This window comes from Lissotriton helveticus, chromosome 8 (assembly GCF_964261635.1).
Source record: "Lissotriton helveticus chromosome 8, aLisHel1.1, whole genome shotgun sequence".
NCBI lineage: Eukaryota > Metazoa > Chordata > Amphibia > Caudata > Salamandridae > Lissotriton > Lissotriton helveticus.
In genome coordinates this window covers 1,129,208,580-1,129,222,020 of record NC_136069.1, presented here as the reverse complement: position 1 = coordinate 1,129,222,020, position 13,441 = coordinate 1,129,208,580, and positions in this window count along the sequence as shown.

The following is a 13,441-nucleotide window of genomic DNA, read 5'->3' as shown; positions in this document are numbered from 1 at the left end:
TAAAAATGATGAATTGAATTTATGGGAACAAATGTGCATATGGTAAAATTTTAGTCTGGTGACCTGCGCGCTCTATCACTGTTTTACTATGTTTGACTTGTTAAGCTGTTGCCACACACATTGATTTTTTGTACACATTTCATTTTCACTTCATCATTCATTTTCACTTTATTAATAATTTTCCCAGGAATTTTCTTTTGCTCCGACATTTTGCTTTATTTTCACGTTTTTACACCATTCAAATATGGCGGGTAAAAATGCCAGCCTGTGGTCTATCCCATAGTCCTCTGTCTATTTTCGAAAAAGATGTAAATTTCGTTAGTCCGTCTTCACTTTGTATGTATTCTGAAAGCGTACTTAAATCGTGTACTATGGCGTTCTACACCATCCCTGACCTACGTTACTCCATTCGACTTTGAAGACACGCGTCTAACTATACAGGTATGGCTTGCTCAGCGCCCTCTTCACTCTCGCGCCTCCATCGCTTTAACTGGTGTACTTGTATTTATTTATGTTTCCGCTTCTTTTTTACTTTAGAAACGTTGCACTGTCCCACTTGACCACACTGCACGTTTATGCGGTTCACTAGAGGTAAGACCTCCGGAAGCCCGGTTGAACTTTAGATACTCGTTTTCTGTATAAGCACTTGACATCACTATAACTCGTCTAGGCAGACCGTCATCGTTCGAAAACTTTTTCACCATAATGTATCTCGGGCACTTTTTAAAATCACCACCTCACTTTCGTTATTAACTGCACAGTTGGAATTTCAAACAGTTTATATTAACGTGTACATGCTGCACTGTTTATCACTGAAGATGTGTAAAAAATCATGCTCATGTTTTTATCTTAACTGTACTCCTGAATACATGTTGATTTTGTTTATGCTGTTCTGGCTTAAGGGATCCTTACTTGGATCTTTATTTTTTCTTATTACTTTTATAGGATCACTATCCCCTGATGAAGAGTCACATGACTCAAAATGCGTTGGGACTAAAAGAAGAGATAGATTAACCACATGTGGAAATTTGGAACATGTCTGAATTCGCATATTCATCTATGAGATGTATCAGGATGTTGAACTGTATGGATTAATAAACTTGGATTACTTTCAAACAAAGAGGAATTTCTTTGTGAACATTTTTTTTTTAGGTCCATCGTGACCATCCAAGGGAGTGCAACTGGGGGACACTAACCCCCAGATTCATGAAACCCATTTTCTGCAAATTCTAAATTGTGAGAAATACTGAATGACAATTTAGAATTCGCATAATGGAATTCATAAAATTCTGCGAAAAAAAATAGCGATTCGCATTCGGCCGCAAAAGCCGATTGTGATTTTCCCTAAATCGTAGAATAATCGCTAAATCGGACAATTTCCATGTTGAAATTGCAATCTTGCTATTAGCGAAATCGCAAATTGCGATCTCGCTAATACCGAGATCGCAAAAACGTGAAGTCGCATTTCGAGCACAGTGATGACATCACAACCAGGAAGCAGGCAGTTCCCTCCCTCATTCTGAATACTGAGGCTGATTTGGAAGCAGCACTGCCCAGAGCTCCACTCTAAACCACCTCCAGCTTTGAATCAGGATACACCCCACTGCAGCAATGTCACAGGAAGCAGCAGGGACCAGTTCCACAGGGAGAAAGAGAAAAATGTATTTCTCCGAACAGGATCTTGAACATCTGATTGAGGGAGTCAGTAGAGATCATGACAGACTGTACGGGAAGGACTCCAGGAGGGTGCAAGAGGCCGACAACAGGCGAATTTGGTTGCGCATCCGCGCAAAAGTCAATTCAGTTGGAGTCACCCAGCGATCAATCGACGAGCTCAAGAAGAGGTGGTACGACCTCCTAGGTCGTGCCAAGGAGAGGATCGCCGAGAGGCTGGGTGAGCGTGTTGCAACAGGAGGGGAAGACCCAACAGTCCCTCCCAATACCCCATTGGAGGACCTCGTTGAGGACACCTTGCAACCTGAGGCATGCGTGGGGGTAACCCGGCTGGACTCCTCCCGACCCACCCAAGAAAGCCAAGGTAAGTGCCATGTGACTGCGACCCTGTCCCCTAACAATGGCCATGACCCTAGAGCTACCCATTAGAAACCCCAGTCATGCAGCCCATGCACACCAGAAAATCCCTATTGCATTGTGGGACATGTAGTCTGACCACAATACACATTCAGCCCCATACAGCCAGATATGTCCTAATAGAGTCAATCCAACAGCCAGCCAGGGAATGCTAGCCTGCATGCATGTAGCAACCTTCCATGTGCAAGATACATGTTATTAATCAACGTCCACTTTACATCACAGGTGGTGCTGAAGATACCAGCAGCGACAGTGTGGGGCTGCAAATTGACGAGAATCCTGAGGAATCTGAGGGTGACGTACATCCATCCACACAACCAGGTCCATCAGTGCGAGCACCAGCGTCAGCAGCCTTACCACAACCTGCAACGCCAGCGACAACAGGGGCACCACTACCGCCAACTGTGAGACCCATGCCAGTCGCATCAGCAACACCAGCAGCCGGCAGGCCATCAACACAACGCACACCTACTGTGCCCACCCAGTCCAACGGACAGGTCAGGGAGTGGCGCCAAACTACACCATGCGCCGGCAGGAGGGGGGTGACTGTGAGTGTGCCGGGTCTTTCAATAGAGCGCCATATGCTGCGCGTCCACCAACAACAGGCACGACACTTTGCAGCAATACATCTGCAGCTGCACAATACAGCCAGGAATGTTGGCCAGCTGTCCGACTGGATGGAGCGAATGACCACAGCACTCGAGGCAAACACTGAGGCCATGCTGACCCAGCGGGACCTCAACCGGCGCTGCCAACGCCAGCTCCTAACACGACTCTCTGCGTACACGCGCTCCAATTATATAATTGGCAACGCAACATCCCAGCTGTCCCGAAGATCATTGGCCGTGCAAATCCAGATGGTCCAATGCTGCCAGGACGTGGCACTGGAACTTGAGCAGGCAACCACTGCAGTTCAGGCTCTGCAGGCAACTGGCCACGGCCAGGCAGGAGGGGATGACGCTAGTGAGGGAACATCTAGCCACAGCTTTGCCACCGGTTAGAGTTCCCCGCCGCAGCAGCAGGCCCACTGCGGCATCACGGGCGAATCCGGAGGAAGATGTGGAGAGGCAAATCGGAGTCTCGGGCGGAGGCGCCATTGACATTTTTGCTCATCATGCAGGGATATGCTGATGAGAAAAGCATGCCCTCTAACAAATCAGGAGATGTATGAGGCAATACACCTCAAATGTATCCTTTGAAAATAATGCAATATTATTGTGAAAACAACATGAATATTTAGTTAATAACAGTACTTCAGACTCATGTCATTATTTCAATTGTCATGCATGAGTGAAGTGTTGGGTGAGGGGAGTGGGTGCACTAGAAACAATTAATTGTGATTTGGTTGCGGCGTCTGTGTCCTTCAGCTGGATTTTCCCCGCGTGCATGACGCGCATGTGCAGGTGGGCGGTTGTCCCCTTCCGACTCACTGCCAGATATCTCTACAGGTATCCTGCGCTTAGAAGCAATGTTGTGGAGTATTACACACACGGCCACTATGCGGACCTCAGGCTCGTATTTGAGGGCCCCACCAGTCTTGTGCAGTATGCGGAAGCCGCTCTTCAAAAGGCCAAATGTCCTCTCAATGCAATTTCTAGTGCGGATGTGTGCAGCATTGTAACGCCGTTGCTGTGGTGTGGCAGGGTTGAGGTATGGGGTGAGGAGGTACTCACGGAGACCCTAGGCGCTCTCACCTGAATGAAAGGAGCAGAGGGTGAGTGCCTGTTATGTGCAGCAACATGGTGACAATGTACCATTTAGTGGCATGTGTACTTACCTAGAAGGTGTCCTTCGCCAAAGTCTGCCCTGGCCAGTCGTGTGTGCATGCCGCTGTGCCGGAATATGAATGAGTCACGTGTGCTCCCTGGGTATTGTGCCACTATGTCCGTGATGATTGTCTTAGCGTTGCACACCATCTGGATATTCAGGGAGTGGTAGGACTTGTGGTTCCGGTACATGTATTCTGTTTGTGCAGGTGGGCAGATGTGGATGTGGGTACAGTCTATGCATCCAATTACATGGGGGGATTGTGCAATGTTGTAGAAATCCAGCTTGGTTTGATTAAAATCCTGTTGGGTGGTTGGGAATGTGATGTAATGGTTTAGCCGAGTCAGCATTGCCTTTAGGAAACTCCTTAGGCAGCGGGACATGGTGCTCTGGGAGATCCCCCCTGCAACGGCAACCACCCCCTGGAAGCTTCCGGAAGCCCGGAGGTGCAGGCTGCACAAGACCTGTACATGGGTGGGTACGGCATTGGTCCTCCTTGTTGGGTGCTGCATCAGGGGGTCTAGGTCCCGGATCAGCTTAGTGATCATTGCCCCATTCAGGCGGTACTTGGAGTAGATTTGCTCCGCAGTTTGGCCCAGTAGGGTGATCCGCTGGTGAAATATTCGCTCCTGTATCCTGCGTCTGTTACGTGCTGCTCGCTGAAGCCTTCGCCGCCTGACCACCATGTAGAGTCCTGGCATTGTGAGAGTCCTCATGCTCCAGCTGCGTATCCTTAAGTGTGTTTGGTCAGGCCTGCACCTGTGGGTAGTTTGTTGAAGATATTTTTTCTCCCTTAATGGTTACCACCTGGTTTGGGTTCTCCTTAAATTGCGCGTCGCTAATAGCGATTTTTGGGTTTTCCGCTTTTTACGACTTTTCTTGAATAGCGATTGCGATTATTTAGCGATTTCGTAAATTAATTCGCAGAATCCATGGTTTCTCGCAATTTCCGATTCGCTAAAGGGCTTCTTCCAGGATTCTGCGAATTACTTTGCGAACTCGCAATTTTTCTTTAGCGAATTCGCTATTTTAAACTTTTCACTATCATGAATTCCTTTTCTTCATATTGCGATCGCAATTGCTGATTCGCAGCTATCGCGATCGCAAATTTGCTTCATGAATCTACCTGGAAGTACATTTCCTTAGTGCTGCAAATACTGTTGAATGTACTTCCCATTGGCCAGGGGGAGATACCCCATTAGCACCAAGTTATCTGAACCGCTGGTTTAACCATCTGTATCTGAAATTACTGAGTGTGCCCCACCATTATAATTTTTGGACCCTTTCCACTTTAGGCAGTAGATCTGCTCACAATAAGCTCTTCGTGTAAATAAATCCTTTTAATCATTTAAAAACACGTTTTCTGAATTTCAACCTTGGTCATACAAAGATTATTTATGCATGTCACCTAAATCTACACATGCAAATAACAAGGCTCAGATAGTTTCTCGGTGAGTATTTGCAAACGCACACCAGCCACTTGTATCCTGCATGTAAAGAGAATGATAAATTCATCAACACGCCATTTATAGACTATGTTTGTGTTTTAATAGTAGTATATAATGTCTCATTTTGTATTGTTACCAACATGTTTTAAACATACAATGCGTTGTAAACAATAAAGGTCAGGTTAGAATAGCACGTCATTAAATGTGATGGCTTGTTTTGATGCTGAACACTAAGGCCCTGATTATGAGTGGTTGAGAGTTTCCCGACCAGCAAAAACACCTGCCTGCCCAATGGTCAGAATTCTGAGTTGTGTGGTATTTACCTCAGCCAGTAGTGTCTCGGTGCAATAAAAAACTCATCCGCTTTTCCATTTTGACAGTTCAAATTTGCCACAATCGAAAAGGGAAATGTGTATGGGAATTATCGATATATGCGGTAAGCACCAGATTATGCTCAATATAATATAATATAATAGCATAAAAAGAGGACAACACAACTCATCACAACCACTACAGAAATGAAAGTGACAAAGATTCACAAATATTCTTTTCACATATTACCCCCTCCTCAAATCTGCGTTCATGATTTGGTGGTAAAAAGTGTTTGCACCAATCACTGCCTTACTTGCCACGTAGGACAAGATGCAGCACAATCCAAAATGTTCTGTGATGCGACCCTTTGTGTACTACTCTAGGTCTAAAGTCTGAACGTGGTACAGTGTGCCGGATTTATGAAAAAACAGAGTCTCTGGTAAGCTGAGTAAATATAAATTTCACAGTTAAACATAAAATAATAATTACATCTGATGGTCATAAGGGACGTGTTTTTCTAGTACCCTAATTAAACTACATCCGTCATACAGCCTGTCTCTACATTTACTCGCAATGAGCCATATCCGACTTGTCATGATATAATTATGAATGCTAATACAAGGAAAGCACATCCCAGACAATGGTTCTGAATGAAGATTAACCATGTATTCTGCCTTCTCATTCCGGAATCTTAAGGTCATTCCCATAGAGAGGACTGAGAAATGAAGTCATTAAAAGGGAAAATAAAGGGGGCAGAGTCATTTGTTGGAAAGGCGTGCGCTTTTATCTGCCCAGTCACCGTTTATTTGTCTTTATTTAAACATTGTAAAAACATGACTGGAAGATCTTGCTTTTGCTCTATTGAATTGCATATTTCCGAATCTGATTTTTCCATCGAGGGGCTGTTTAATAACGCATACTGGCAAATGCATCTAAACATGTTAAGACCATCATGGGATCAATTGGCGCCCATGTCTCTAATCTTTCCTACGCTGCTAGGATGTACTCTCAGGTCATTATCTCCAGCTCTCACTATAAGGCAGCCTTAAGAATTACCCTATTTATCTTCGCCTCCTAAGGTTCTGCTTTCTTACCCTATTGATATTGATCAACGTCTCCTTCCAGTTCCTTTTGGAATACCATAAACCCCAACAATACCGCATAACTATTTTTATTTTTTTCAATTATACTTTTATTCTGCAATAAACGGAAACATAATTAAGACCGGCTGTAATGTAATATTAATACCAAGGATCACTTAAGACAACACATCAAATTAAATTAAAGTTGCATTTCTACTTCAAACAGTTATCAAAATACGTTTCTCAATTCTATGAAAACATACACATACTGGGAAAGTGGAGGAACACAACACAAAGTATTCAGCAGAATGACATACACTTTAAAAAATAATCCTTGATTACCACCCTATTATTTATTTACAGGTATCGTATGGGTAATATTAAACATTACTTTGTCATATCTAGATAGCAAAATGATGTCTATAAATCATTCTTCAATTTTGGGGCTGATTGTGGTTTCCCAATTTTTCAGGTTTACTTCATTAGTTGTGTCTTTAAAAACATTTTAGTATTATCATTTTTAGAATTATCACCTTCTCATTTCTGTGAATAATTTCCAATTCCACCTGATGGTTTCCTCCCTTTTTAATAGTGTAGACATTGAAAATCAGAGGCGATCAGTTGGTTTCTGACACAAAAGGGTTTCATGTTCATGCCCAACAAAAGAAGACAATAATGTAAGTGTTGTGAAGACTGTTGAGGAGAAGCCGGAAGGTCTAGCCAGCGAAGTGAAAAGTATAGAGTGAGAACAAAAGAAAATTGGGCAGTATATGCATTCTCGGTGAATCGCACTTGGGGCAAAATTGGAGTGGACATTCTTCCAGAATAGTGCAATCAATGCTGTTACTAAACTGGAGACTTAAACTAAAACTGTGGTCAGTTTCCAGGGAGGGCCCTGTCTATCAGTGCTGGAGGTCCTATCTCTAATTCAGTTTGAGGAATTAAAGAGTGAAATGACCAGGGAGTTAGGGGACCTCTTCACGCCAGATGCTGAGTCTGAGCAACAGATGGTGTAGAATGTTTTTTGGATACCCTCTAAGGCATGTGATGCGAATCCAACCTTGCTAGTGTTGTCTGCTTTATAACTGAGAGATAGAGTCCTCAGAGTGGACGTCAAGCAGAAATGCCCTTTAATCTGAAAAAAAACTGACTGGCCATATGAAAAGCGTTTGCAGCTAAGGGGGTAACGTTACAGGTTGGCTTCCCCTCAAGTTTCAGGCTACACTTTAAAGGGAAAAATTATTAAAGCGAACTTCATCAATCTCGAGGAAGGTAATTCAGCACAAAGTGCTGATCTACATTGTTCTGCGCCAGGGAGACATTTCCATGTGTCTTGAAAGGGTGTTACCACGCAACATCCATGGATCTTGATCCATTCCCAGATTTCCAAGTACAGGTAAAACCTGGAAATGCATAAAAAGATACACCTCCCCATGTGAGGCGTAACAAGGAGAAATATTTTTATTTGGTCTAATTTTTTTCCTCTTTCAAAGTGTGCCGCAAAGAGGAAAAAGCCTTTCAGGAATATTTTGGTTCAGGAAGGTGCCCCTTCCTGCACAAAACGTTCCTGACTGCATTGGCGCTAGTCAGCCCATTGTGTGCCAGCATAGGGAAAAGGACATGAATGTGCCAGATTACATTAAATATGGCACATCCCTGCCTTTCCCACTGACTCAGTGCAGGGCAGCAAGATTATAGGCTGCGCTGCAATACTTTTTCCTAAATATGGCCCTATGTGTTTTCTGTAGGTGGAATTAGCCAGACATATTCTGGGGGGGGGGGCTTAGATGTTGAGAGAGCGCCATTTACAGTGAAATTTTTAGGGGTGCAGCATAGGTACAAGTAGTCAGCACCCGTATATATAGAGGACTTTTAATCATGGTTAGATGCAATGTATGACGATGTACTAAAGTAAATTGGTATTAGAAAATGTGCAGAACCAATGTTAAAAAGTGCGAATTCATACTTGTTGCAATGTAGAGATGCTCTTGAAATGAAATCTTTTACTTTGATAAGAGTGTTTAATTGATTTACTAATGTGCCTTCAGATTGACTAATGGAAACATATAATCATGCTTTATGTACTTGAAAATTAGTCGAAATTAGAGAAAATGCATTTGTTGTTAAGGTTGTAGGCCTAGAGAACACAGAGAATTGCTCATGTAAACGTGAGGCCTAAAACTCTAGCAGAGGCCTAGTTCATGGAAATGGGGCAGGCCTGTATGAAAATGTTTTGCTTAACCAAATAAACGGTAGAAATGCTTATGAAAGAGGTTTTGGAAAATATTGCAACATTGATAGAATGTGAACCTATTGCGTATATTCTTTTTGCAGGTGCATCACCAAGTAGATTATAGAGTAAAAGGGCCCATTGTGTATGAGAGTTAGAAATGTTAGACTCAGACATGGAGGAGTAAACCAGGAATTTGAAGATACAACTGGAAGCGACAGAGAGTCTGAGACCCAAGGACGTTTAACGGACAAGGATGGAAGAAGGCCAAAGTGGAAAACTTCATGTAATCGACACCTTGGAGAGGGCGTACCTGAAGGCGTGTCATTCACATTTTGGGGTTTCGTATTAGGGACAGCACCCCGAGGGTGGAGGCAGTGCAGATGGGCTGAGGAGTCAGAGAGAGTGGTTGGTCTTGGTAAATAGCTTAGCTATGACTGAGGATTCTCTAGTCTTGAAGAGAAGTGAGTGAACTTCATTGAAGTCTCCACTGCTGACACCTTTAGTTAGGTTGGGCTTTTGTTGAATAGGGATGTCACTTAGAGTAGTGTAGGGACAGATTAACCTGGATTTATGTCCTTTATTCCGATGAGTACCAGAACCCAGGTTATAGCTATTTTGTTCAGTCTGATGGTCCTAGAATTGATCCTGGTATTGTTCATCAGTCGCCTGAGACTTTTCCGTAGGATTATGTTTGTATTAGTGCCTGTTTACCTTTTGAACCTCTTGCTGAGGTGTTTGTACCTGCAGTTATTTTTGGTTATGTAATAAATCTTTCAAACTTAGTTTGGTCAGTGGTTCTTGGGGAAAGAAATTGGGATTTCTAAATTGTTTATTCTCTTATGACAGATTGCCTAATTCACTCTATGGCAGGTAAAAAGGTCTAGTCGACCTGTGACGGGATTCTGGAGAATGACAAGCAGACTCTAGAGGTAAAATCCCGCCTTTGCAGTTGGTAGCAGAGGATGGTTTACCTTCTAGAGTGAGGGTAATCCAGAAGTAGGTTGAGATTTCCCCGAGGCCCATAGAACCAAGGATGAGTGTCCAGAGAATCGCGGATGGAGGACGGCGTTCCACGAAATCTGACGGAGAGTGACAGTGCGGCAGAAAGCAGCAGGTCGAAGGAGAGTGAGTATGAAAAGGGTCATGCGTTGCTAGATTGCGGTGTTATGTTGTATTGTGTGTTGTATTGTCTTGCGGAGTTGAATGCCTGTAGTGTGAAAGAGGAACAGGTTGTGAGCGCGCGCAACCAGTGAAAATCTTGGGTTCAGGGAGAGTCCAAGTGGTCCGGGTGTATCGAACACCCATAGAAATTGTCGACCATTGTCATGGGGGTTATGAGGTACCATTAATCGCCCGCAGGACCGAGATAGGGGGAACGAATGTGTGAGTGCGTGGGTAACAGACGCTGGTCGAAAGTTGCCCTGAGTTTGTTACCTATCAGTGAGGCGATTGTCCGGTCGTTCGCGGACAGACATTTGCCAGTTCTGGTGACAATTACAGTTAGACTGTGGCCATTCAGTCAGGGAAGTGGTTGCTTGGTCGGAAGTAATCATTTTCAGTGTATGATTGGGACGCATGCGAGACCGCGAGAAGTACGGAGAGAGGAGGGGAACTGCTGCGAAACAGAGGCGAGTGATGTCAGAAAAGAGCCGCGCTGAGATTGGTCAGTTGGCGTGGAGCCGCGCTGAGATAGGGCGGTTAGTGAGAAGCCGCGCTGAGATTGGTGGATTGTCATCAGGAAGTAAACAAGCGCTGTGGAACAAGGAAACGTTTTGGGGTTTCATCATGAAATGTTTTAAGGTGTTGCGGAAATGTTTTAAAGGCGAAAACAAGATAGAACCTACGTGTGGGGAGGAGGCTCCACCCGAGGATACTCCAGCTCATTACATGGCTACGAATGTTGGGTTACATACCATATTGTGGCTTGATACCTGGTGTAAGATGACAGATGGAAATGAAGAATTGACCTTCCCTAAATACGGGACGTTTAGGCTAGAAGTGTTGTATCAGCTGAAAGCGATTATGGCTGCGTTGCGACCTTTGCCCAGACCAACACAATTTGAAGCGCTAAATGCATGGATCAGGGCAGCCCATGATAGGGGCAGAGATAGACGACAAGAAAGGGTGAAACGATCAGTTAAGGCGGTCCAAGATGCGAGATGGGATGCCATGGAGAAGAGATAGAGGGTACAGACTATAGAAGGGGATAGATTGTACCCGTTACTAGATGCACAGAGGCGAAATACAGAAGACGAGGATGAGGACAGCGAGACAGACGATGGCCTGATAGAGAGGATGTTGGCAGAGAGACCACCTCCATACAATCCCGAGTTGGGGGGCACGCCAATGTCAGCCAAGTGCGGGGAAGCGTCTGACGGGGATGGTGGGGTCAAACTGGTGAGTGATTTGAGCACCTCAGGGGACATGGTTTGTCCAGTGAAGGGAGAAAAAGCACCTCCCCCTTCCCCAGTGACGAGAGTAGTGGGGCGATTTACAGTACAGAAGGTTCGGGTGGAAGAGGGTGTCCACTCACAGAAATTTCCAGATGCGCTTACGGTACCTGTTACCATAGGTCCCATAGTATCAGTGTACAACCCAGAGCAGAAACAAGTCGAAAATTCGTTGCAAAGGGGGAGTGAGAGATGCACCAGTGAAGACAGGAGTAACGGGACAGAAAAAGGGTGGAGGCAGTTGCCAACGCCAGTAGACAAAAGTACTCCTTTGGTGGCATCGGCAGACTCCTCGGAAGGACAGATGGGTTGGAGGGGACCGATGGATCTGAGGGGACCAAGGCCGAGGTCGATGAGAGAATTAAGGCCGGACTTGAGAACGTGGGAAACGGTTGTGGACACTCAGAGTGATAGATCCAGGAATGTCTTTGGGTCTGACAACCAGGAAGATAGGATGGTGTCCCACTGTGCGCCTAGTGAAAGCAGGCAGGAGTGGGAACGAGAAGGGGTGGGGAATAGGGGGGCGTCCCATCACACCTCTAGCGATAGTAGACAGGAGTGGGTTCGAGAAGGTTGGGAGAACAGAAGGGTTCCCCCTAACACACCTGAGGAAAACAGACGAGAAATTCAGGACAGTGGCGGGAGAGGCTCTAATGGAACTACTAGCCAAGGTACATTAAGGGCTGCGATAAAGGCAAGAAGAATAGATGTGCTGAGGCTGAAAACAGAAGTGGAGGAAATAGTGGAAGGTATATTGCCACTAGAGAGAATTGAACTATACGAACCAGATGAGCTACTGTTTGTAGCGAAGGATGTTACACGGAGGGCTAGGGCTGCTCATGAGAAACTCTCGGAATTGGCAAATAAATACAGCGTAGATTTGACAAAAACAAAAGCTTTGCAGAGTGGCCACCGGTTACAGTATTCAGATCAAGATCTAGAAGAAAAGAGGGTGATCGGATTGAAAACTCACATCAGGGAGCTGATTGTGGGAATACGAACGTGGTCCCCTCTGGAGAAATGGGAGGAAAGGTGGTCAAAAAGAAAGAGTGTTAGAAGGAGCGCTCTGGAGACATCTCCAGGAGGAGGGTTGATGCATGCAGAGGCATACCTCTTGCGGGAGGTGGCTCATTGAGGTTATGTACATGTACCCTGGAGTAGGGGAGATCTGGCTGCCTTTACGAACACATTTCCAAAGTTGAGGGAGAGTCCAGTGGAATGGTACAAACAGGTGGAGAGGTTTGTTAAAATCTCGAAGGTGCTGTGGATTGATTTGAACACACTGTTTGACATTGTGGTCCCAAGCGACTTGTGGATAGCGTGCAAGGTTAGTGTTGAATGGCCCACCGCGGAGCCAGAACGAGATTCTGCCACGAATGGGCCGTCACCTAGGGTGATGGCAAAGTATGAGCAAGCGATCACGTGGCTGAAGACTAAGGTACCACCACAGGACATAGACTGGGTGAAAATAGATCGGACTAGACAGGAACCAAAAGAGACAGTGCATGAATACTACGAGAGGTTATTGCTGATCTTTAAGCAGTACAGTGGGTTAGATGTGATGGACCCAAAGGATATGGGACAGTTTGTATCCAAATTTGTCCTAGGACTAAGGCCTGATATTTGCCTGATGATACAGCAACATCTGATCTGTTGGCAAAATAAACCCCTGGATGAGATTTTGAGGTATGCGAGGTATTGCATTGACGAGATAGACTCAAAGACAAAGAAGCTTAAGGACAAGCTGATGTTAGTACAGATGCAAGCGGGAGGACAGGGTCAGTCAGGCAATGGCACCATGGGAAGGAGATCAGGGGGGCAGAAGAGGGACGGAGAGGAAGGTCCGAGACCTAGGATAGATATAGAGGCCCTGAAAAAGACGACCAAGTGCCATCAATGTCACGAGGTGGGGCATTGGAGACGCGAGTGTCCCCATAACCCTGACAATCAGGTACAGGAGGAGGAGGAGGAGGAGGAAGTACAAGCCCCTCCGGTACGGAAGGTAACAGTGACCAAATCCCAGATGACGAAAGGGGGGACGTCAGCCCCTAGGGCTCC